The sequence below is a fragment of the Canis lupus genome, chromosome X (genome assembly GCF_048164855.1).
Source record: "Canis lupus baileyi chromosome X, mCanLup2.hap1, whole genome shotgun sequence".
In the NCBI taxonomy this organism is placed as follows: domain Eukaryota; kingdom Metazoa; phylum Chordata; class Mammalia; order Carnivora; family Canidae; genus Canis; species Canis lupus.
Window position 1 is genome coordinate 90,356,218 of NC_132876.1, and position 26,404 is coordinate 90,382,621.

General features: G+C 53.5%; 1 protein-coding gene and 1 long non-coding RNA gene across 3 annotated transcripts in view; one reads left to right on the top strand and one right to left on the bottom strand.

The window, feature by feature from the left end:
- BCOR (BCL6 corepressor) overlaps positions 1 to 26,404 on the top strand; it is a 114,246-nt gene that overhangs the window by 38,501 nt on the left and 49,341 nt on the right. The gene's annotated exons all lie outside the window — the stretch shown is intronic.
- On the bottom strand, positions 14,012 to 20,154 carry LOC140628317 (uncharacterized). Its single transcript, XR_012026608.1, has 3 exons — positions 19,947 to 20,154; positions 17,951 to 18,014; positions 14,012 to 16,139 (listed from the first exon to the last, which is right to left on the bottom strand). It is a non-coding gene; the product is annotated as an uncharacterized lncRNA (long non-coding RNA).

The following is a 26,404-nucleotide window of genomic DNA, read 5'->3' on the forward strand; positions in this document are numbered from 1 at the left end:
GAGGGTCCCTCAGACAAACTTGTCCTGGATGCTCTTCACATAGGACTGGTTGAGTGGTGGATGTCTTAACAGCCAGAGGCAAGAGAGGATGCAGGAAAGATAAAGAAATTTGTTTAAAGGTATACTTTGGTCTGTGCTATAAAATATTGTGCCTAATGTTAGGCTTTGATGGCTGTAATATCTGACCTTGACATTGTAGTGTTTCTGCCATATAATTCAATTAACCTGTGATGCTGGCACGATGCCAGAGAGTCAAACGTTCTGACAGCTCTCGGAAGCCACGTAAGTCCCTTTGAAGTTCCCCCCAGTGAACTAGCATGCGGAGACATCTCCTAAGGTGGAGGACAGCCCTTGATACGGGGCACAGAAATTCAGCTGGGTTGCGGTGACATTGGATGGCACTGGCCAAGCCACCTGCTGACTGGTCATGGTCCTAGAGGCCTGCTGTGGTTTCCAAGGGCCGCAACCACTGTGAGTGGCTCCTCGAGGAAGAATAACTCATCCTTCATTGGGGAAAACATGAGGAGGTCTCCTGTGTGCAGATTTTTCTCCACAAAATGTTTTCTTCTCTGTCCACTTTGCCTATCACCAAGTCACCGAGCTTCATGCAAGAACATAAATTAGATAAGGGGCATATTACCTAAGGACAGAAAGGACTATATGCATCCACTCTGCACATAATTGACACTCACTGTGCACCTACCAAGGCTTTGGGCATTTATAGCAGGGAACAAACTGGTGTCTTGGCCATTCATAAAACTTCATTTCACCAGAGAGAGAGAATAAAGGAGCAAAAATATGTATGTAATATTTTAGGTTGTGGTAAGTATTATGAAGAATTAAGGAGGGTCGGGGTGCCTGGGTGGCTCAGTAGGTCAGGCGTCTGACTCTTGATTTCTTCTCAGGTCATGATCTTGTGGTCATGAGGTTGAGCCCCATGCTGGGCTCTGCACTCAGCATGGAGTCTGCTTGACCATCTCCCTCTTCTTTGTTTTTAAGATTTTATTTATTCTTTTTTTTTTAAAGATTGCATTTATTTATTCATGAGAGAGAGAGAGAGAGAGAGAGAGAGGCAGAGACACAGGCAGAGGGAGGAGCAGGCTCCATGCAGGGAGCCTGACGTGGGACTTGATCCCAGGCCTTCAGGATCACACCCTGGACTGAAGGCGGCGCTAAACCGCTGAGCCACCTGGGCTGCCTAAGATTTTATTTATTCTAATGAGAGACGCAAAGAGGCAGAGACTTAGGCAGAGAGAGAAACACTCCTTGCGGGGAGCCTGGTGCAGGACTCCATCCCAGGAGCCCAGGATCATGACATGAGCTGAAGACAGGTGCTCAACCACTGAGCCACCCAGGTGCCCCTGTCCCTCTCCCTTCTGCTCCTCCCCCTGCTCCCTCACTTTCTCTCTCTCTTAAAAAATAAATAAATAAATAAATAAATAAATAAATAAATAAATAAATAAATAAAATCTTTTAAGAAAAGAATTAAGAAGGGTAAGGGAATAGAGAAAGGTGGGATGTTCTTTTAGCTGGTAGATTGTGCATTAGGAGTCTGGGCTTGATAGAGTCACATGCTTAAGTGGTGTATCAGTCAGTGCTTGCTACCATAATGCCGTATAACAAACCACCTCAGAACTCAGTAGTTTACATCAATAAGTATTTTTTTCTCACATATGTATCTGTGAGTCACCTGTGATTAGCTCTTCTAGAGTGTGCTCAACTGGGCTTGACTCTGGATTGTGGGTTGGGTCCAGTCTGCTATATGTGTCTCTTATCCTCCATGAACAAGTGGACAACCTAGAAGATGTTCTTCTTGGGGCAGTGGCAAAAGTGCAAGAGGGGAGAGTGGAAAGGCCGTGCCTGGTTAAGTCCTAGTCTCAGAACTTGCACACTGTTCTGCTTACATTCCATTGGCCAAAAGATGTTCTGCAATCTGAATGTCGATGGGATGGGAGGCACACTCCACCTCTAGCTGGATGAGTTGTGAAGTCACATGACAAAAGGGTGTGGCTACAGGGCAGGAGAATTGGGAACAGTAATGCAATCTGAAACAGATGGTTCAAACCCAAACTATGTATCTCTAGCTATGGCATTTATATATACAAATACATACTATCAAATGATATAACCACCTTTGCTGGAATCTTCTGTTTTGGATTAAATTTAAATAAATCCATGCAATAATTACACATTAGCATTCCTAAGGTGGTTTGTTATGGGACCAGAGGCTTCTGGGTCATGGCCACAAACCTCAGGAAACCTGGGAAGATGGACCACAGATCATCCCAGTGCTCAGAGAGAAGCATTGAGAACTGATTGAGAACTTTCTTCCTGCTTGGGCTTCCCTTGCAGGACTGCTGCAGGTGGGAAAAACCAGAGGAGACCCCCAGACCCAGTAAGTGTCCTTCTGGCCTCTGAGCATGTCCTAGAGTGACACAGATCTGGAGTAGGCCCCAGGAGGTGTCACACGGGGCCTCACTGTACTACCAACTAGATGTTTAGCTAACCTCCTTGGCAGTCTAGGATAGATAGTCATGTGTTCGTTGTATAAGGGCATCCAGAACTTTCTTGCAGCTCCTTTCCTCTTTATGCAGCCTTCACTTTCTCATGCTCTCCTTGAATAATGTGAGAGGGATCCCAATGTGTCTCTTCAGAAAGTGATGATGTTTAAAATCGGGCCTCTCTTCAATGAATTCCTCCAGAGCCCTGCAGTCAGCCAAGTACTGGAACCTGGCCCCTTCCTTTAGGAAGGAAAGCTTGCTGTTCAATTGATTCTGATGGCTAATGGAATCTAATCGCCTTTGGCCAAAGTGATTCCAATCAAAGGAATCCACTGTCTAAAAATTCAAGGTGGCAACCTCAAGATTTACATCTGGTAAGCAAAGATGATGGAGGCCAGGGGCAGATGTTTAATGGTGGGGCCCCATGAGGATTCAGACCATCTCTTATTTGGGAGAATTCTGGCTCCCATCTCCAAAGGTGTGTGAGGTGATCCATCTTCTGTAACTAATCCTACCCTAGAACTGGGAGGGGGACCAGCTGGATGTAACCGCCTTACAGATATGCTACCATTATGGAGCGTGTTGGCCATTCCTGACTCTGCAACTGGGTCTCTGATTCCACTGATGACTGCCTGATTTAACTGGGTCTATCTTGAACTGATCCATGTCAGAACCTCCCTTGGCTTTGTTTCTTTGTCACTCTCAGTGTTAATCTGTCTGCAACTCTATCCCAGAGGCCCTTCTGTGCTTACAGCCTTCATTCCCCATTAGATGATGATAATGACGATGGTGATGATTCACTTTTTGTTCAAGCCAGCTAGCTACATGGAAAAGCACACATGCCATTCGTGTGCAGCTTGATGACCACACCCATTTAGCGAGTACCCAGATCAGGAAACTGAACACCACCAGCACCCCAGAAATCAATTTGTGCCCTCTTCCAGGTACTGTGGCCCCAAAAATAACTGTTGTCCTAACTTTTTTTTTTTTAACATTTTTTATTCTACTTTTTAAAGTAATCTCTACACCCAATGTGGGGCTCAAACTCACAGCCTGAGATCAAGGGTCACACACTCCACCAATTGAGCACACTAGGCACCCCTGTTCTCCTAACTCCTAATAGCATTGATTAGCATTGTCTGATTTAGGACTTAACACAAACAGAATCTGCAGTGTGACATTTTGGTGTCTAGCTTCTTTTGTCCCACATTACACTTATAAGTTTCATCCACAGTGTATATAGTGTGGTTCATTCATTCTCTTTGCTATGTAGTATCCCACTGTGTGAAAACACCTTTATTTATTTGTCTACTGTTCTATTGTGTGGTTTTTTTTAAGATTTTATATATTTATTCATGAGAGACAGAGAGAGGCAGAGACATAGGCAGAGGGAGAAGCAGGCTTCCTGCGGGGAGCTCGATGTGGGACTTGATCTCAGGACCCCAGGATCATGACCTAAGCCAAAGGCAGACGGCTCAACCACTGAGCCACCCAGGCATCCCTACTGTTCTATTGTTGATGGGCGTGTGGGCAGCTTTGCTTTGGAGCTATTGCTGATAGTACCACTATGAACACTCGAGCACATGCCTTCTGGTGAATAGATGGACACGTTGCTGTTGTATGTGTACCTACAAGTTGTATTGCCAGGTTATAACTCAGGCCTCTGTTCAGCTTTGACAGGGCCAAAGTTTTCCAAGGCAGTCATGCCCATGTATACTCCCACAACCAAGTATGAGAGCTCTCCTTGCCAGAACTTGGGATTTTCGCTTTTTCCTTTTAGGCATTCCCGTGGACCCTGTTAGGTTTCAAAGTAATTTCCTTCCTTGAAAATTCTCCCAAGTGTCTCTCGTAAAGCCATCATGGGGAAAATGTTAGCTGATGCCCTGGGACGTAAGAGCCTGTGGTTTTCTTGTACTTTTCAGGAAAATCTGAGATTTGGTCCTTGATCTTTAAAAACAGTAGCTTTTGGAAACAGGGAAAACAAACTGGATCAGAGTCCAAGCCCCCCGCTCCCCTTCCCTGGGCCTGATCCCCCTCTACGCTAGTTTCCACAAGCTGCAGGGAAATCTACCAGGCAGCCTCAGTTCCTGGGCCCCCTGCCTGCCGATGGTCTTCCTCTCCCTGACAGCCGGCTCCAGGTGGACCTCCTCCAGAGAGCCACTTGCAAACTCCTGGTGTAAGTTTAATTGTCCCAGATGTCCTTTGTGTTCAAAGCAGTCATGAACCCAGCTGAGATTTGTAGGAGTGGGGGCATCGACTCGTGGTGGAAAGAGTGTCAATAACCTGCAGCTGTGTACCTCGTGGGGTGGTTTTCTTTTTTTTTTCCCAACGATTTTATTTATTTATTCAGGAGAGACACAGAGAGAGGCAGAGACATAGGTGGAGGGAGAAGCAGGCTCCGAGGGGAGCCCAATGCAGGACTCGATCCTGGGACCATGGGATCATGCCCTGAGCCAAAGGCAGGTGCTCAACCACTGAGCCACCCAGGCATCCCTCATGGGGTGGTTTTCAAGATGAAATGAGTTGATCTCTTTGAAGTGCTGGGCCAACGTGGATTCTCCTTCTAGTCTGAGGCCTGGGAGCTCATGGGGCAAAGTCAGTGCTGGCTGCCGGGTTCTCAGTTGGAGTTGTCTACTGGGCTGTAGGGATGGGGTAAAGGGACAATCATTCTTGGTTTCTAGTCATTTCTAGTCCCTTTGCATAGTTGGTACAGGGCAGCAGAGGGGCACCTTCTGATTCCCTGATGGGGGTTACTGGCTACACGAGGTGTCCCATGGTTTCCCTGTGATCCCGTATCAGCCCTGCCCATGGGCCTGGTCTCAACTAGAAGCTTCTTGAGCTCCAAATGAGAACACTGGCTGAGGACACAATGTCTTCAGGTCAGACATCCTGGTGTGGGGCCCTCGGGAGGTCTACCTGTGTTGGGATGGAGAGAGTCGGGAGCTGAAGAAGTCAACGGTAGACCATTTAGGCCAGCTCGCTGGCTCCCAGAGGGAGGTGGGGCATGGATTACCCTCCAGAGCTGCCTCCCAGAGTAACTCAGGATGAGGCAGCATTAAAAGGGAGCCTGGGAAGGCAGAACAGAGGAGGGAGAACCATCATATGTGTCCTACAATCTGCTGTCATTTGAGAAAGGAGTGGTTGAGAGCTGTCACTGAGGAAGGGTCCCATTTACCCCTCTGGCTCAAGCTCTTATTCTGGAAAAAGGCAATGGAGCTTGTGCTTGGCAGTGTGAGGAAGCTGCTCTGTCTGGTCCTCCTGCTTCTCTTTCTGGGGCTCCTTCACCTCCCCCATCACCACCACTAGCCTCACGTCGGCTGACTGGAGTTCAGAGCAGAGGGTGTGTGAGGCATGGAGCTGCGTATCTATGCAACAGTTTGACCACTGGAGCTCCCATTACTGGGCCCCTTCCACACACCAGACACTGAGCTGAGGGCGGGAAATGGTCCCCAGGCCTCCATGATGCTGGCCGGGGAGCACAGGTTGATGGGTACACACCACTTGCCTGAGTGAGTGACACACACATGAGCACCTTGGGAATCTATGGCAGAGAAGGTCTCTGAGGACCCAGGAGGCCAGGAAGGGATCCCCACACAGAGTAACTAGGCTAGGCCGTACTGTAGGCTTCCCATCCACTCATAGCTTCGTGTCGCAGGTGCCCCATCTGTACAATGGGGGTGACGAGGTGCCTACCTCAGGTGTCATGAGGATGAAATGTGGGGGTGCAGATAAGCACAAGCTAGGCACAGTCAGCCCTTAATCAGGTGGGGCTTCAGGTAGGGATTTGCATCAGCAGGAGCCAGGGAAGAAAGGTGGGGTGACCGAGATGGAGAAGCCAGCAGGAGGCCAGACAGTGATGGAGGGGCAGTCTGCTCCAGGGATGGGCTGAGAGACGGGGGTGGGGGTGGTTGGGGGTGGTGGTGTGCTGTTCATTGTTCCTGCCCCCCAGGTAAGGACAGTAGAGGAGCTTCCACCCCACCCCCACCTCTACCTCCCCAAGACCTCCCAGCTCCTCCTTCCCTCCCTCCAGACTGGTTCACCTTCTCCCCGAGGCATTTCCTGGTGGCTCCACCCATTGCTCTGCCTCCTCTTACAGACTTGGCCTGGCCCCAGCCACCACTGAGGCCTGCCCCTCGAGGACCAGCTCCTCCTATTTCTACTCACCAGGACAAAAGTCCCCATTCTCCTTAAGTGTCAGACCTTGGAGGAGAGGAAAAACCATCAGTTTGGGAGTGTGGGCTCAGCAGCTTTGTGACCTCAGGAGAACTACTTAACCTCTCTGGGTCGATTTCCTCGTCTACAAAAAGGATAATAATCATGACTAATTACTTGTTTTGACTGTACTCCCACAAGGATTAAATAGGGGAATGCATTAAATATGCACCTGGTACTTAGTAGATGCTTAATAAAAGGTGGCTATTTTCATAATGGTGCTGTGGCTGTGTATCCTGTAGGTATTAGGTATTTGATTCATCAATGTTCAGGGATTTGACTGGCAGAGGGGGCCGCTTATTGTTAGAGGCTGAATAATAAAAAATAAAAAAATTTTAAAAAAAAGGAGGTCTTTCTTCTTGATGACTCAGGGAGAGCACACCCTTCCTCCTTTACCTCCTGAGGTACCCTGTGCTATGCCCCAGAATTGGAAACAGCAGATACAGACACAGTGGAGCAGGGTGGGGGAGTGAGGCAGCCAGAGCAAAGAAACAGTTCGGGATAAAGGATTTTCCCATTTCCTTGAGGGCTCCGCCGCAATATACATGAAAGTACACCTTCTTCCAAAATTTTTGGAAGGAAACCTTTCTACAGTATGTTTCAAGGAGATGTATCAGTTAGTTACTACTGTGTAACAAAGTACCCTACAATGTAGTGGCTTTAAACATCCGTGTATTCTCCCTCACTGTTTGGCAGTTCCCGCACACAGCTGGTGGCTCACACAGCACAGGTGCAGTCAGCTGGAAGACTCCTAGGGAAGGCACACTGGGGCATAGTGCACAGTCTGGCAGTTGGCACCAGCTCCCAGGTGGGGTGAAAAGTGGCTCCCCTCCCTGTCACCTCACATCCTTTAGTACCTGAGACTCGGGATCCCTGGGTGGCACAGCGGTTTAGCGCCTGCCTTTGGCCCAGGGCACGATCCTGGAGATCCGGGATCGAATCCCACATCGGGCTCCAGATACATGGAGCCTGCTTCTCCCTCTGCCTATGTCTCTGCCTCTCTCTCTCTGTGTGACTATCATAAATAAATAAAAATTAAAAAAAAAAAAGTACCTGAGACTCGCTTCTTTCTGGGGCTGTTTTCAGAACTGCCTGAAAGAGTGAAGCAGATGGCTGCATGGTCTCTCAGGACCTTGCTTCTGAAGTCAGACAGCATCACTTCTCCTGGGCCCTGTGTGGCCAAAGCAGGTCCCTGGGCCAGCCCAGATTCTAGGGGAGGGGATGTAGAGTCCATAGTGTCTTAGTTTGCCTGGACCGCCATAACAAAGTACCACATGCTGGGGGTGTTGGAGGGGCTTCAATGACAGAAATATACTGCCTCACATTCTGGAAGCTACAAGTCCGAGATCAAAGTGTCAGTGGGGTTGGCTTCTGAGGCCTCTCTCCTGGGCTTGTAGACAGCCACCTTCTCACTGTGACCTCACATGGTCTTCCCTCTGGGTGTGTCTGTGTCCCTATTTCTTCTTTTTATCAGGACACCAGACAGATTGGATTAGGGCCCACCCTCATGACCACATTTTAATTTAATTTCCTCTTTAAAGACCCTAATTCCAAACACAGTCATATTCTGAGGTACCAGGGATTAGGACTTCAGTATGTGGATTTAAGGGGACACAATTCAGCCCATAACACAACCCCCTTGGTTGGAGGAGCTATAGAGAAGTAGTGGCCATGTTTAAACTACTACAGGGGATTATATAGTACACAACCATAGCAAATGCTCATGCATGCCAGCTGCTAGAATTACTATTTTATTACCTTCACATTGTGAGGTTAGTGACGAAACACTTCCACTAGAGGCCTTAACCCCCACAACTCACCCTCTCCAGCAATCACGCACCTTCCCCAGGGTGGCTGCCTCTAACGCCTGACAGCAGACTGCAGAGACCTCACCCGTCTTGCCCACCAATCTTCCCACTGGCTCAGCTGGCCTTAAGTGGACTGTGTGGGCAGCCTTCCAGAACTGGACAAGCCAGGCTGGCCTCAACAGCTTTTATCACCCCCACGTGCCCAACCACAACATACCCCTCCACCCTGTGCCTGACCAGTAGCCTCCCCAGTGCCTGGAGCGTCTTTTCCAGGGCATTCTGCCTTGAGAGCACATAGACTCATTCCCATAGCACCTGACTTATACATAGGGTGTGTTTCATAAGCATTTGTATAATTTCAGAATCTTCACGGTCCCCTTAAGGCCCTAGCTCAAATCTCAAAGTCGCAAAGAGCCCAGTGGGACTTCGGAAGGTTTCTTCCATCACAGCTTCTCTGATGCTCTTTCCTCCCCTCCTGCCCCTTACCTGAACCCGCTCCACAGCTGCCGTCCTCACCAGCTAGCACCTTCCAAGGATGCGGGGTTTTGACATTGAACCTGACTTATACCTGCTGTGGATTGTTGGGACAGTGGTACAGGGAGAGAGGAAGCATTTCTGCTCCTCCTGAACCTTACACTCATGCGCACACACACACACACACACACACACACACACACATACTGGGAACCCATTCTGTGCCCCAGCCAGTATCTCCTCCCAGGCTGTGCCCCTGCATTTCCAAAGCAAGATAAATGAAGCCAAGTCAGACACAGCTACAGGTGCAGCCACACCAAGAGAAATGAGAACATGGGGAAGGAAACCAGGAGAAGAAAAGGCAGGGCAGTTGGGGGAGGTCAAGTGCCATATTCCTTGCAGCACTGAGGAGTGCACAGTGCAGCTTAGAGACTCAGGGATGATGGCACCCAACAGAGAAGGCCCACAAAGCTCACAGCAGTTGCCAGAGCCTCAGCTCTGTAGGGCAGAGGATTTTATTCTATTCGTGAACAGCGTCGTGAGCTGATAGTGAATACACGGAAGACTTCACCACGAAATGTGTGTAAGCCACCACAGCATCCCTACTGACCCTACATGGCCCTCCCTGCCCACAGTGCTCTGGTGGAGGGTCCCTGGGATCCTGTGCCACCCCCATCCCCACCACCACAGTTGCACACACAGCTTGGTGGCAGGCCACATGTGACATCCCCTTGAAAGTGGGAGAGGCATGTTGATCCAGAAGAGGAATTCACCCAGGGATTTCAAGAAAGAGACAGAATGGGGATTTCTGATCCCTGTGACCCATTTTGCAAAAGTCGCGGTTTCTTCCCCAGTGGATGTCTCGAAACCTCTAAAAGGAAGGTCAGCAAGTGTCTGAGACTCCCAGGCCTCGGAGTTGCCCCGGGGCCCAGGAACGAGGTCAGACGTGCTAACCGCCGTGCTGTGGCCAAAAGCTCCTGGCATGCCAAGCAGTTCTGCTAAGGCAGAATGTGTTCTCCAAACAGTCTGGCTGGTCAGTCAGGCTTGGGGCAGCAGTGGGTAGCAACAGGCGAAGTGTGACGCTGGGCTTGGCCCCAAAGTTTGGGCCTTTGTAAACCAGCACGCCCGCTTCGCTCTCTATTCTGAGGTGCCTGCTGGGAAAACATCTCTACCCAGGGTGGTGAGGGATCTAAGCCCTGGTGACAGGGAAGTTGAAATTGTCGAGACCAGCGGCTGGAGGCTGCTAAGAATATCCAGCCACAGATCTGACCACAGGCCAGCAAATGCCCCGCGGCTTCCGTGGCCCTCCAGGCACGGGTGGCGGGAGCTTACTGGGCAGCCGGTGCTCCTGGAGTCTCCCCAGTTGGAAGTGTACAGGCGAGGAAGTCAAGAATCCAGTAAAAAACAAAACAAAACAAAAAAAACAGGGCAGCCCCGGTGGCTCAGTGGTTTAGCACCGCCTTCGGTCCAGGACGTGATCCTGGAGTCCCGGGATCGAGTCCCACATTGGGCTCCCTGCATGGAGCCTGCTTCTCCCTCTGCCTGTGTCTCTGCCTCTTTCTGTGTCTCTCATGAATAAATAAATAAAATCTTAAAAACAAAACAAAAAACATGAGTAAGCCTGCCCTGCCCTCAAGGCATATATAATCTGTGGAGGGAGGACATTGACCTACCAGAGGGGACTCACTGGATGTGAGAGATGAAAGCAGGGACAGCCATACAGAGGGGACACGAGGTTCCAAGTGCAAAGGAGAGAGCCCGCCCTGGCTTCCCGCAACCAGATGGATGGATCTGTGGCCTGGCAGCTGGTGGCCCACCAGAGACAGGAGCCCTCCAGAGCCCTGGAGACACTGGCTTTCCTCCCTCCTGGGCCCTTGGTTTCTGCCTCTGCAAAGCCAGGGGTTTGGCTCAGGTCCACAAACGTGTTGCGGTCAAAGGTGACTCCCAGGTTCCTGGATCCCAGTCCATGCATCACGGCATATAATGAGCAGGTGGTCAGCAGGAGCAGCAAGAGGAAGCAGGGTTAGAGGACTAGTGGGAGAAGGAGGCTGGTGGTGGTGGGGGGGGGGGGGGGGAACGCGCGTGCGCAATGGTAGGGAGAGGCTGCCCTCGGATAGGGGGGAGTGACAAGTCCAATTTGGCTGGAGTGGAAGGAAGTTCCTGTAGAGGAGAGGAAGATAAGAGGAAAGACAGGGTGGGGGCCTGGCCATCCGCCAACGCTGCCTGCTTTCCGCTCTTACTCTGGAGTCCTGGGCCACGGGCAGGGCTGCCGCGAAGCTGCGCCGTGCATCCTCAACCCGGGTGGGGGCCTGGCCACCGGCCAACGAGGCCTGCTTTCGGCCTGAAAGTTTGCTTCTGTTCACGTGATCTTCCCCTGTGCCTCCGGGCTGTGTCTAGAATAACCTCGCTGCCCTGTTCTCTCCCAGCCTCACTCCACCAGAGAGTGTCCCCACCCTCCTGCAGCCAGGTCTCCCACACAGAGCTCTAATACAATTAGAAGCCGTATTCTTTCTCCCCCCTTTTGTTTCTGGACGTTTTGCTTTATTGTATTTTTTTTTATTTTGTTAACATTTTATTGAAGTGCAGTGCACCGACATTAAAGTGGATGAATCCTAAGTGTACAGCTTGATGAATTTTTACAAGCTGAACACACCCGTGTATCCTGCATCCAGATCAAGATGCAGAATATTCCCCCCCACCCCCCCAATTCCCCTTCGTGCTCCTCCCTCTACCGCAGCCCCAGCGCTGACTTCTGGCACACCTTAGATTGGCTTCCACTTTAGACTGGCTTTGCCCACTTGAAAACTTGATGTACATGGAATCCTAGTGTGCGTGTTCTTTTGTGTAGCATGTCTTTCATGGGGTGAACCCATGTCGCCCGTGCTGGCTTTGTATAAAAGAATCTTCCCAGGCAGCTGCCCACTCGAGGCAGGTAATGAAGACTGAGATTCCGGAGATCCCTCTGGCCTGTGGAATCCTTCGAGGAAATCTTGGAGAATCCCTTAGTAGAAGCAGTAGAGGGCCCACGGAGACGTGGGGGTGGGGGGGTAGGGGAGGGCTATTGTGGATGTTTTGCACAAATGACGTGCTAAGCATTGTGTTCGGTGCTGCAAGGGATAACAAAGTGGAAGACAGGAGGGAATGAAGGGAACACGAGGCTGGATCTAGAGAGATGGACCAGGTTATATAGAAGAGGGTCTTAAATGGCAAGAGGAGAAAAGAAAGTAGCTCTCCCTTGCCCGCCTCCTTGGAGGAGGGAGAGACTGAAGCTCTGGAGGGGCGTGACTCCTGCCTCCCTAACGCACATCCTCCAGGCCACCTGGGCTCTTCTGGGAGTCTCTGTTAGCTAAAGATTGGAAGGAGGTGAGGTCCTTGCCTTGGGGGAAGAGACATTTGGAGTTTCATTGTCCCAGGGTCTGCGAAGCTTTTCCAGTGTGTGTGTGTGGGGGGGGGGGAGCTTCATTCCTAGGGTGCTTGTTGCCAGATGGGCAGTTCTTGCTTCCACCTGCATGATGGCAGGGGTTAGAGGTTCAGAGAGAGGGAGGAGGCACCCCAGAGATTGAGATTGGCAGAGACACTTGAGAATCCCAGAATCCCAAATCCAGAGAGGATGAGTGACTCACCCAAGGTCACACACCCAGGGAGCCAGCTTTAGGAACCAGATCTCTTGTCCCCTCCATGGTTCTTTCCATTCCTGCATACCAACCCCTCACTTTATAAAGAGTCCAGTGTTGCCACCAAAAGAGTTGAATTCCCTCATTTTTGAAAGGTGCTATGAATTCAGTTCTATATTGTGGACCGGGGCAAAGATGTTGTGAGCAGGCATGACATTATAATTCATGTCCCATTTTTTCTATTTATCTTTGCTGGGTTTTGTGTATCTTTGGAAGCATCCTTAAATCATTATTGGAACAAAGTAGGGCAAAAAATAATAATATATAATTACAAATGAGGAATAGACAGTGTGATCCTATTAATTGCCTTCCCTGCAACCCTTATTCTTGGTATTTTCAGAATAATTAAAAGATTAGGCTTCCGTCAGTGGAGGTAGTGGGTTAACGCTGAACCCCAAACAGTCACATCACCTACTCTAGAAATGGCCCAGTGCCACCTGCCGCCTGCGACGCTCTCTGAGTAACACCAAGGGCTGTGCTCCAGTCTCTGAGTATTTACTCTCTTCAGAGGAGAAACTCTGGCAACGGCTGTAAAATAAACCCCAAAGCAGGGAAGAAGCCGACGAGAGGAAATACTCGGTGGTGCATTAATCATAGTCGTCAGCCCTAGAGCAGAGGACAGAGGCTGGATCGAGCAAAGACAGAACCTAAATTATCTTGGAGATTGATCTTCCCTCCTCTGCGCTCCCTGTGCCAGCGAGCAGGTCAGAGAGGTCCCCGTGCAGCCGCTGGCATTGAACCGGTGAGGGCACCCATGGACTGCCAGTGTGCTTTGTCAAAGAGCAGGGCAGGGATGACCACGCTCTGGAGCGGGGATCCTAGCAGAGTTTCCGCGCGCCCCGAATGGGGTCTCATCTTGGACAGCTACTCAAGAGAAGACATACCTCAGAAGGACCTGAGGGACCATTATGTCCTCAGGGGACATCCTTCGTGTGCCAGGATGCCGTGAAGGCCATTTCCTTCAGATCTGCATAAAGCACCCAATTGTGGTGAGCCTGTGCAATTGGCAGAGTAATGAAGCTGACCACAGGGGGCCCGAAAAGTCTGAAAGACTGCGTGGATAAAAGTTTGGGCTCTAGGAATCAGGTGATGAGTGCCCAGGCAAGTAGACTAGTTAATTATCCTCTCAAGTCTTAGTTTCTTCATCTGTGAAATGGGAATAATAGCACCTTTATTATAGGGTGGTTTTCTCTATGAAATGAGATTACTAGTGCATATAAAGTGTTTAGAACTGTGCCTGGCGGACACTAAGCTCTTAATAAACCCTAGCTATTGTTTCTTTTTTTAAAAAATATTTTATTTATTTACTCATGAGAGACACACAGAGAGAGAGAGAGAGAGAGAGAGAGGCAGAGACACAGGCAGAGGGAGAAGCAGGCTCCGTGCAGGGAGCCCGACGCGGGACTCCATCCTGGGTCTCCAGGGTCAGGCCCTGGACCGAAGGTGTCGCTAAACCGCTGAGCCACCCGGGCCGCCCCCTAGCTATTGTTTCTTGTAAGAGCTGGAAAAAGCTAGTGACCCTCTTCTCCCTAAATCTCAAGAACTGTCCAGCTTCAGAAGGGGTGTGTGTGGTGTTCTTCCTGGATCATCTTTTCCCCTGCTCTGGCTCCCCCGGTGCTAAGAGCAGAGTAGTGTTTATCAAAACTCAAGGCAGGTGGCTCAGCGGTTGGGCGCCTGCCTTAGGCTTAGGTCCTGATCCTGGGATCTGGGATCCAGTTCCACATCAGGCTCCCTGCGGGGACCCTGCTTCTCCCTCTGCCTGTGTCTCTGCCTCTCTCTCTCTCTCTGTGTGTGTGTGTGTGTGTCTCTCATGAACAAATAAAATATTTTTTAAAAATTTAAAAAGAAAAAAAAAAACCTCAGAACAGGAGAAGGGAGGAAAAAAACAACAATGTTGCCCAGAAGTATGAAAGGGCAAGGTGGTTTATAATCTTGCCAAACACTGAGCTGTAATTTAGCCAAACAGAGCTAGGGAACCTGCTTGTTCTGGGGAGCAAGGCCTTCCCTTGAACTTGGTCCCGGACTTTTTCAAAGCTTAGCTGGGAAGAAGGCAACTCTTCATTCAGATGATAAACTCTTAGGTTCCCATGGTGAACACAACAGATCATCTGAGACCTGCTGATCCCAGAAAGAAACAAACTCCTTTTGTGATAGTTGCTGCTGTTGGCCAGTTGCCAGGACGACCCCAGAAGGACACGATTAGAGAAGCTATGTAGGATCTGATCCCAGAAATAGTTTAGGGTTTGGGGGAATGGTGCCTGTGTGTGGGAGGCGAACCGTCTACTTGGCTAGAAAGAGCTCAGATTCGGAGTCAGGTAGAAATCCCCTGTAGCCAAACTCGCCCAGATAAGCTGGTATTTTTGGAGGGCAATTGTAAGAGCTCCCGTTTCCCTGACTATAATGTGTGAATAGTAATACCTCACCCATAGGATTATTTGGGGGGCTTATGGGATGTACATACACAAACATATTGGAAATGCAGCCAATAAAGTAACTGCAAAGAGCAAAAGCCCTCAATAAACAGTTGCTATTTTTATCATGTAGGAATTATTCATTGTTAAAAAAGACCTGCTTTGCTACCAAGTGTGTCGCAGTGGCACAGTTACTGTTAGAAGTCAAATGGTGTGGAAATGAGAGTAGAACTCCAATTGCCTAAGGTCAAGTGTGACCAGAACCCACTCGTAAGGTTTCTGAAGGGTCTTGAGAAGAAAGCTAGTCACAATCTTTTGCCACCAAGTCAAGACCAGATGATTGGCAATAGGCAAGGTGCTCTAAGGAGGTTCTGGTTTTGGCTCTGGGTTTCTGGCTTGCTTTTGACTGTCCCTCACTCATCTCCTGAGGATAATAGTCTGTGGCTCTTAGCAAGGATACCAAGGATGTCCAAGGCCTTCCCCCCCAATGGGCACACCCAGGAACCTTGGCTTCTCTGGCAGAGACCTGTGGGTCTGCCCCCTGTGCTCCCATGGGGCCTCCCTTGGACGTTCCCAGACAATAATGGCTCTTCTGGATTCATCCTTCCCTTTTTCAAATTCTTCCAACAACTCAATCCTTGAGAGAACTACAGAGCCACTCCCAGCAGGCCCGGGGACCCTCTCCCCCACTTTTCCTTTAGCACACACCCACAATTGTCTTGCTCTCTTAAACACTCGGTTTCTTCTCTTGCTGTGATATAGGATATTGACTCAGTACCATCTTGCTGTGGAAGATGGGTCAGATGGGGGCTGACAGTGGCAGTACAGAGACCGGCTGGAATCATAATCTTTGGTTATTATTATTATTTTTTAAAGACGTTAGTTGTGGGCAGCCCTGGTGGCCCAGCGGTTTAGCACTGCCTTCGGCCCGGGGTGTGATCCTGGAGACCCGGGATCGAGTCCTGCGTCGAGCTCCCTGTGTGGAGCCTGCTTCTCCCTCTGCCTGTGTCTCTGCCTCTCTCTCTCTCTGTGTGTCTCTCATGTATAAATAAATAAAATCTTAAAAAAAAAAAAAGATGTTAGTTGTAAGTCATCTCTACATGCAACTTGGGGCTTGAACTCACAACCCAGAGATCAAGAATTGAATCTCTACTTAATGAGCCAGCCGGGCGCCCAATAATCATGGGCAAGTGAAGATCATGGCCTGGCCTAAAGTGGATGTGGGAGAATGGGAAGTAGGTTTATTGGACAGGACATTTGGAAGTAGAAACAGCCCTGCCACTAAAAGGTGAAGTGGGAGAGGAAGGAGATGCGACAAGAATGACCACTCCTCTTCCCCTCCCCCCCAGGATTCTGCTTTCAGTACTTGAGTGGCTGAGAGATTTTCCTCAACAGGGGAGGGAATTGGGACAAAGGGCAGGTTCCAAGCAAAGAGCCCATTTCCCCTTTTAAGGGAGAGTTTGTCCTGTTTATCATTCTTTCCCCAGCACCTGCCACAGGTCCTGGCATTTAGTGAATACCCGCACATATTGGTAGATTAATTCGTGATTTTAAAAATTCAGTTCTGGAGCACCTGAGTGGCTCTGTAGTTGAGCATCTGCCTTTGGCTCTGGTCTTCATCCTGGGGTCCTAGGATCACTCCTACATCAGGTTCCCCGCAGGGAGCCTGCTTCTCCCTCTGCCTATGTTTCTGCCTTCTTTGTGTCTCTCATGAATAAACAAATAAAATCTTTTTTAAAAAAGAATTCAGTTCTACACAGGCCTGGAGGCAGTGAAGAGAATGGCTGCGAACAGGAGATAGAACTGCATGGGTTTGAATCCCATCTCCAGCATTTTCTGAGTGACCTTGGGAATGTTTTGTAGCCTTTCTCAGTTTCCTCATCTGCAAAATGTGGATAAAGATTAATAGTCAATTTACATAAAGTGCTTACTAGAGGAGTACTGCCTGCACTATGCAAATGTTAGCTATTGTCATTATTAAACCGGACATAGATTGCCAAGTTGAGATGTCAGGTCTGCAGCTTGATATAGGGGGTGTGGAATGGTGGGGGTGGGGGGCTGGAATGTAAAAATCATCAGCAAATAGATGGTATTTAACGCCATGGGCTAGGATGCCTGGGTGGCTCAGCGGTTAAGCGTCTGCCTTTGGCTCAGGGCATGATCCCGGAGTCCAGGGAGTTCAGGGATCGAGTCCCACATCAGGCTTCCTGCATGGAGCCTGCTTCTCACTCTGCCTATGTCTCTGCCTCTCTCATGAATAAATAAATAAAATCTTAAAAAAAAAATAAAGCCATGGGCCTGGATCCTCCCCTCTCCCCCTCCCCCAATCTCATCCAGGCCCAAAGCAAGTAGTAAAGCATAGAGAAGAACCTATATAGAAGAACCTAGAAAGAAGGTCAGAGGCAGGATGGAAACCTGTGTCTGTGGCATCAGGAAAGCCAAGAGCAGTTTGAGGGGGTGTAGTCAGGGGTGTTGAGTGTTTCTGAGGCCAAAGGAAGGACTGGCAACAAGGAAGTGACCGGTGATTTTGAGGATCTTTGCAGAATGGCCAGGGAGGCTGGTGTAGTTTGACGAATGTGATACATGATGTATCTATATATAATGAAACTCCACCAACCTTGGCACAGATAAGGCCCATCTTCCCATGCTGCTAGAAAATGATCTGTGAGATGTAGTGATAATAGGCAAAACAGAAAACAGTTTATGCTATACCCATTTCTAAAAATAAAACGAAGGAGGAGGGCATGCACATGTACAAAGAAAATGGTAGTGATGGGGTGCTCCCCAGCAGTGTTGAAGATGTTTCCTGCACATAATAGAGACGTGTCTATATTCCCCCCTACTTTGTTTTTATCCAAAGTGTAACATACCCAAATTGTAGCATACTATACACACCACTTCCTTCTGCACCTTGTTTTTCTCGTTACAATAGACCTGAAGGAAAAAAAAAAAAAAAAAAAAAGACCTGAAGGTTTCATTCTGTATCAGTTCACAGAGCAGATCTTAATTTTTAAAATAGCCACAGAATATTTCATCCTATGCACGTACCATCAATGTCATTACTGGACAAGTCGGTTGTTTCTCATCTAATGCTGTTACAGACAAAGCTACAATTTTCCCCAAATCATAGAATAACTTCAAAACTAGCTGATCTTGAGTGCACTGGAGGTAAGGAAATAGAAATGCCACATAGCTGTAGACACCTCTTTCAAGAAGTACAGCTGTGCAAGGGAACAGATAAATAGGGAGCCGGGGAAGGAGAGGTGGGGTCAAGGAAGGGCATTCTGAAGATGGGAGATGCTTCAAGGGAATGAATACAACAGGGTAATTCAATAAAGAGTGCATAGAGTTGGGGGAGGGGGCAGTCCGGAAGAGCCTCTGCTGTGATACTTTAGCAGGTGTAGGAGGATGACTTCAAATGGTATGACCCCTGATATGGGTGCTGTGGAAGCACCAGGATGGATGGATGGATGAATGGATAGATGGATAGATGGACTCAGGCCAAAAGAAAGGTTCTAGTCCAGCAGGGAAGCTACTATGTTTCACAGATCAGTTGCAATATTGTTAGAAAGTGGTTGATTCTGTTTCCTAGGTACAAAGATCTCCCAACTTCCCACTGGCCTGCCTTGCTGGTGGAGTTGGCTCACATTTCCAGTGGTTCCCTGGGTTTCCTCTAAGACATTAGCTGGGGAGAGCAGAGGATATTTTGCCTGAAATTTGTAATTTTCCCATAGGGATTAAATGACGTGCGTGCCCTGGAAGGCTTAAAAAAAAATCAGAAAGAAATAAATAAAAATCCCAAGAAGAATTTATATTCCTGATGGCTTTTCTGATGGTCTTGTAAATTGTATATTTAATCAAAGGCACTCGAATGTCTTTTTTTTTAACTATTGAAGAGCCATTTAAATGTCAACATAAGTGATTCCCTCCCAAATAGTGCTGTTTATACATTACTTCCCCTAATAGACCATAATGATTCATAAGGAGGCATTTCGCGCCTCCAAATTGTAGGCCTATTGAAATATAAATTAAGATGATAAATAATTTGACCTTACCTGAGAGTACTAAGTATTTACATGTGTCAAATACGAAATTACCCTGAATATCAGGGTCCCTAAAAGGCTTCCTCTCCTGGCTGAATTCAATAAATGACAAGGGTTTAGAAATTTCCTTTAGCGTGTGTAGGAAGGAGAGGGGCACACACACAAAAGAATGAACCCGGGGCCCCGGCCCTCCTCGCCCTCTAGACAGACTTCTCAGTCCGCCCGAGTGGGGGGAGCAGGGGAGCACGGACCCCCCCCCCCGCCCCGGGAGTGGAAGGCGGGTGCCGGCCGCCCCCGCACGGTCCGCGCGGGCTGGCTCTCTCCGGCCTCCCGCAACGCCGCTGGAGTTTCTAAACATGGAGTTTGAGCAGGAACTTTGCCAGGCCGAGCTCGCCGCCCTCTCGGGTCTCCGCGGCGGGATTCGCCCAGCCGGCGGCGCCGCGCCGCCTCCCCACCCCCACGCCCTCGGGGACCCGCTGACCCGCCGGTCTCCAGCCCCGCGGAAGCGCTCCGCCGGCTTCAGACCCCGGGAAGGCGTGAGGCCTCCCGGGCTCAGCGCCCCCGCCCGCCCCTGCCCGGGCCCTGGAGGGTGGCAGCGGGGCGCCCTCGGTGGGGCCCGAGCCGAAGCTGCCCGCTGGGCCTGTTCGTCGGCCGCCGCCTGCGCTCGGGGCCCGGGTCTCGGCGAGTTCTCGGCTCCCCCGGCCGGGGCCGAGAAGCGGGGTCACCGGCGCAGCAGAGGGGTGCAGGTCGTGGCGGGCCGAGTTGGCCGCTCGCGCTGGGTTTTTGTTTTGTTTTGAAGCCGGGCGTGGGGGAGGGGCAGCACCTTGTCAATGAGAAATTTCCTGTTCGCGAGACTCCGCTTGCAGAGTTTCTGTCCTGCCCTTGAACTGACAAGTGGATCTCGGCAGCGCCGGCCCCCCGAGAGTCCATGCAGCCGCGCCGGGCGCACGCGGGGGTGGGGGCGGGGCACCCGCGCCGTGGCGCCGAGGCCCCCGGAGCCCGGCTGAGCGGGGCCGACGCCTGCCCTCCCGGTTCCCGGCGCACCCGTGAGTGCTGAGCCGAGCGGTGACTAATCTGCGGCTCCGGGCCTCTTGGCGCGCAGCCCGGGCTCGCCTCCCACCCCCTCTCCCCCCCCGCCGCCGCCGCCGCCGTCCTCCCGGCCCCGCTGCGCGGAGCTCCGCCAGGAGGATCGCGCGGGCCAGCGCCGCCGCCGCCGCCGCCACCGCGTTCCCGAGAGTGTGGGAAGCGGGTCGAGGTAGGCGGCTCGGAGCCGTCTCTCCAGTCGGCCTCCTACCACCCAGGCCCGAGTGTGCGTGTGTTTCCTTCCCCGTAAGCACTTTGATCAGCGTTTCCTCAGCGCCGCTGAGGAGCCAGGGCGAATCGGAGCTCTTAACCCCCTGCGTGCCGCCCCACGGTGGGCTCCGTGGGGAGGGCGCCGCGGGGAGGCCGGTTGGCACGGGGGCGATGAGTTTGTTTTGGCAAACCCGAGTCTGGAGGAGCCCAACCGGATCTGAGGAGCTTGCCCAAGCGCGGCAGGCTCTCTTGGGGAGAGCAGGCCGCGAGGCCCCGGGCGCCTCGTTAATGTTCAAGCCCGCCCCGGGGCCGCACAGTAACCCGACCTGCCCGGCGAGGCAAGGTGCGGGCGTGAGAGGCCCGGCAGGACGAAGCTTCTGGAGGGGATCGTGAGGCGCTGGGGTTACCCGCCTTCACGCACCCTGTACCCTGGCGCGTGGACCGCTCCCAGCCCGGGGTGGGGGCCCTGCGCTCCCCCGCGCACTCGGCTCCGGCCGCTGCTCCCTCCCTCCGCTAGCCAGGCCTCGCCGGGGAGTTAATGATTGATTTACTGGCTCCGCGCGGCCGGCGCCCTCCCAGCTATTTGTCCAAGCTGAGGAGTTGCTGGCGAGCGGCGCAAAGGCCAGGAGAGCGGGGGTCGCCCGGGATGGGAAGCCGCGCTGCAGACGGGAAGGAGTGGCCACTTGGGTAGCCCCAACTGAGCGGCTCTAGCCGTGTCCTGAGCGAGCCCGCTGGAGGCCCGGGCCGGGCGAAGGGAGCATTGGGAAGCGCCACACGTAAACGGGTTGGCAGCTGGTGATTAGGCCGCCCGGTTTTATGAGTCATAATGGGCCGCCCGCCTGGCCCACAACCTGCTCGCTGTGGACTCGGCGCGCTGGGGTCCAGGCGGTGCACCGTTCTGGGCCGCGCAGAGGGGGGACGATGCTCTGGGGGGCCTCGGCCGCCGAAGGCGTTGCGCAGGATTTCCTCTCATTTCTCGCAGAAGGCAACACAAACACCCTAAATCAAACCGCTCCGACAACCGAGGGCTGCACACAGACACATCAATAAGGATTTCGCCTCCCGCGTTCGAACGCACTGAAACACTTGTCCTATTTTTATGCAAATGACACCACACAAATAGATCTCGCAGGCCCGGGAGTGGGGCGAGAGGAGGAGGGGCGCCGCCGCCCCTGCCTGGGGGCTGTGAAGGGGGAGGGAGTCCCAACCCGCACCCTGGGGCCCACGCCGGCTCGGGAGCAGCGGGGCTGGTACTGGCCAGGCGGCCCGCCCCGCGCGGTGGCTCCCTGCCAGCGCCGCCAAGTCGGCCGCGTCCCCAGGCTGCCTGCAGAGGCGGATTAGGGAAGGAGTGAAGCGAGCCTGTGACTAATCGCGGGGCCTCGGACCGGAGCACCAAGGCCATGTGCGACTGACAGGATCGACACTAGCAGAGGACACGGCGACGCCTCGCTTAATTGCAGGCTTAAAAAATTGCCGCCTGAGCAGCTCCGGTGCGGAGAGCCAAGGCGTGCGCGCTGGGCTGGGGAGCACGCCAGGGGGGACCTGCGCTCTTGCCCAGGGGAGGGAGGTCTGGCGTTTCCTGGATCCAGGGACCCGGCCCAACCGTCCACGACTCTGCAGGGTCGCCCCACCCTTCAAGCGGGCCATGTGGCGGAGTCGGCCAGTAGAGTAAGATCCAGTTCCCAGGTCTAGGTTCCTGACCCTTACCCCCTGTGGAGCCCCCGCTTATCCCCCCTCCTTCTCGCCCTAGATCCTATAAAGGAGCCTGTACAGTTGGGGGTGAGAGATTCCAACAAACCCTTAATAGAAAAGCCACACACAAACCACTTTCTTCTCTTCCCTCCCCTTCCTTTTCCACCAGCTGATACAAAGCCCCGAATGACCAAAGGGAGGGAGAGAGGACAGTCAGGGCTGCAAGGATCGAGGTTACCGCGTGCCCCAAGACTCGGAGCTCACAGGCACGCACCCTAGGCTCTTCACCCCTGGTCACAGCCCCTCTGGCCCAGATCTCCTTCCTGGAGCGCCGAGGCCTCTCGGGGGAAAAGGGGGAAGCGTCGGCAGGCCGGCTGGCCTGTGTGTGTGAGGGGAGGGGGGAGGGGGGAAGGCGGGGTGGCGGGGAACCCAGCGAGAGAAGTTTCCACCACGCTCTGGTCGGCTGCTGCCAAAATCCCCGGGCCCCTCCCCGCCCGCACCGCCTTCCGTTGCCACCACAAGTTTGGTTTAACGAGAGCTCGGGACAAAAGCAAACGTTTTCTATAGACCTGGAAAACAAAGGGGAAAGAGACGCGCGGGGCCGCCGAGAAGCGGCTGCTAGCGTAATGGTGCCGGGCCGACAGCAGAGCATTAGAACTGCAAAAGCCGCGCGGGCGGGAGGAAGTGCGAGGCGGGAGGCGGGAGCGCGGGGAGGGCGGGCGGGGGAGGGGCGCTGCGCCATGTTTCCGTGTCACCCGCCGAGTCGCCGGCGCTGGGCTCGGCCGCCGGCTCCCGCCTGCCTCCGTAACAGCAGAAAGCGTGCGATTAGCAGCCAGACAGGCGGGGACTCCGGGCCCGCGGGGCCGCCGCACACGCCGCCCGCGGCCCGGGCCTGCGCCCCCCCGCCCGCCGGGTAATCATCCTCCTCGCTGCAGCGCTGTGTGCACTCTCATTAGAGCAGGGAGGCTTTTCTCTGCGCACTCGCTCGGCCCCCGCTGGCAAAACAACGCCTTCCCCGGCCGGGCCCTGGGCCAGGAGCCCGGGGAGGGCGGAACGGGGGAGGGGGGGTGAGGCAGGGCAAGCAGCGCGGGTCATCTGGGCCGCCCGATCTCCTCGGGGCACGGAGAAGATGCGGAGGGTCCATCCACCCTCCCCACGCGGAGTGGCAAAGTCTGAACCCCATACCAGTCCCTTCGGGGCGGGGGGGGGGAGTGGTGGAGGAGGTGCCAGTGCCGCCATGACCTACTCTCGTCCCCCGCCGAAGGCTAGAGTCCGGGCCGAGGGGAGATGAGTGTGTCTGGTTTGGAGAGCGGGGGCGGACACCGGGAAGGCTCCCAAAACAGGTCTTGCCCCATCTGTTTCGCGAACGACCTCTTAAGGACAGAAGTCGGATCCCAGGGGTGGCGGCCCTTCGATCCCCCAGGAGCCCCGAGTCCCCAGGCTTCGAGCTTGGTCGCACAGAAGGGGTGGGAGATGGGGGCGGCCGAGACGCGGCTGCGCCTGGCCCAGAGCTTCGGAGCCCCGTGTTCTCCGCGATCTCTGCACACAACAGTAGGCAGCCTCTCCCGGCACCACGCGCCCAGCTGCAGGGCCCCGGGAGCAGGTGTTCCTGCCCGGCCGGAGTGGCGGCTCCGTGCCCCTCCCGTCCCAGCTGCGAGGCTGGGACTGGGGGCGGGGCGGGGTGGGGGGTGGCTCTTACGGCGGCCACCGAAGGAGGTCTCACTGGACCGCGAGAAGGGTCCTCCGGGCTTAATTGGGGATGTCCCGGGGCGAGGGAGGCCGCCTGGGGCCAGGAGGGATGTTGGGTGACGCGCGGCCAGCCCTCGTCTGGAACAACCCTGGGGGCCAGCAGAGGCCGCTCGGGGCGGCGCAAGGGCTTCCGGTCCCGGTGACTGCGGCGGCGGCAGCGGCGGCGGCGGCGGCGGCGGGGCGGCTGGGAAGTTCCCGGGGCGGCCGCGAGGAGCACCCTCCCCTGGCTGCAGCCTCCGCGCAGCTTTCGGAGCAGCGCCCTAGCAGCCTCCTGGCATCTGGCAGCCCCGCTCCCTGTCGGGAGCGGGGACGGGGGCTGCGGAGTGGTCCCGGCCCAGCCCCCAGCGCGGAGGGGGAGGCGGGGGCCGGGGACCCCGCGGGAGCTGCGGCGCGCCTCCCTGCCCCCTCTCCTCGCCGCCGCCGCCGCCGCCGCCGCCGCTGATATGGCGGGCACGTGAAGCGCAGCTCGGCGCCTCGGCGCCAGCTAGGGAGCGGCCTGCCCCGGCGGCTCAGCTTACCCGCGGGCCCAGGAACGCGGAACCGAGCCCGGTCGGGTCCCGCAGAGCCCGCGCCCCCGCCCCGGTCCCGGCTCGCTGCGGCCCCGCACCCCTCCCCGCCCGCGCCCGGCCTTGGGGCCGCGCCAGACGGCTCGCCCGAGGGGAACTCAGGCTGACTAATGGGACGCGTGTAGGCCTTACGTGAGGCCCGGCTGTCAGCGGATGCCCGCTCAGCTCGGCGCCTACGCCGCGGCCAGGCTTTTCGGGGAAGGGCGAGAGGAGGGGTTTCCCCGCTCGGCGGTTTCGGCTCCCCGGGGGACAATCCGGCCGCGGCCGGCCCCGGGCTTTAGGTCGCGCAGCCTGGCCCGGAGGGGGCAGACTCCGTGTGCATCCAGCGCCGAGGCGCGAACCCGGGATGGGGGGTGAAGTGGCTGGAGCCTTGGAGCTCTAAGCCGGAGGTGGGCACGGAGGCTCAGCCACTCGGCCTGGGGCGCCCGCCCTGATGTTGGCGATCTGGAGCCCGTGCCCTGGATGGGGAGAGGGGCAGTTTACAGGCCACCCCCCCCCCCCCGGGCTTGGAGTTCAATACCGAAACCTCCCTAAACAAATACGAAATCTTCCGAAAACCCCTTTTTAATATATTTGTGCGGGAGGGTGGGTGGGGAGGATTTTTATCAAACTCCCAGAGAGTGCGGTGGGGCTGAGAGTTCTCGGGTTCTGGGGTGCATGATACCTTTTCCTTCCTTTACAGGGGCCTGCAAAAACCAGCAGAGTTTCTTATTATTTCGCATTAACAACCACGTAGTGTTGACATAGTTATATGACCCTCCCAAATATAACTAGCTGTTTAGTTTCAACACGCGAACGCGATGGAGAAACACAAACACTGGTCAGCAACTAAGAGAAGAAAACCCGGCTGCAAGCTTGGGGTTGGATGCAGGATAAATCCAACTCACGCATCCTTGGTTTTATTCAACCTAATTACACTAGTAATCCTGCCCCCCCTCACGAGAAAGCCTGAAACCCTGTAGTCAAGGTGCGACTTTTCCTGGGGAGCCCCACGGATCAAGAAGGGGTTGCTGGTGTAGAGGAGGTGGGTTTTAAATGTCACTTCCAAATGAAAATGCTTTCCCTCGGCCTTTTTCTTTCTTGCCTTTTTTTTTTTTTTTTGATGCAGTTTTCGAAAGGAGCATTTTTGCGAGATAAGAAGTGACCGATCAAAATCGCTGAGGGGAGGTTGTAAGCAGCCGCTTTGCCCCAGCTTAGCGTTATCTTATCTTTCACACTTGCATGGCGGAAAAAAAATTGGCTTATCTTTATCCCCACCCCCTTCTCGCCTTAATTGCTAAAAAACACTGGTGTGTTAAACGGGGAGGAAGGAGGTCTCTGGATTGTCAGTGGAAAAGGAAGATTCAAAATGTGGGCGCTTGGGAGGGGGGACAAGGGTGACAGGATTTATTCTTTCTCCCAAGCCTTTCTAGTACTACGAAGAGGGTCCAGTCTGGGATGGAAGGCTTCGATGGCCAGATTAAAAAAAAAAAAATTCTGGGGATGGCCTTGGGCTTGTGGCTTTCCCTAGGCCTTGCTTTCTTGGTGCTGCGTTTACCAATTTCTCCTTCCCTTCTTGTCTCAAAAGCCGGCGGTGGGTCTTGGGTTGAGGCCTCTCACTCTGCCTTCATTCCTCCTCCCCATATACATCCCCCTTTTGGGGAGGGGGATGCAAGACTGGGATGCACGGCCTGCTGGAAATCATTAAAATATATGCGAGTGTCTGCAAACACACACTTTTAAATCATGGCGTTTCCCCTCCACGCTGGTATATTTAAACTCCAGAGCGAGCTGGATCTCCTCCCTCTCTCTCAGTCGTTTGTCTGTGTCACCGACAGGCCGCTAATGGCCGGGCTTCCAGGCGCTGTGCATTATGCATTAGCCTCCTCCCTCCGCCGCACACAGAAGGTTCTGTCAGGCCTCGCAACACAAACCACCCTGCGCCCCCCTCCCCCCGCACTCCCAGCCAGGGGTTGCGCGGCTGCTAACGCACTGGGGTCGC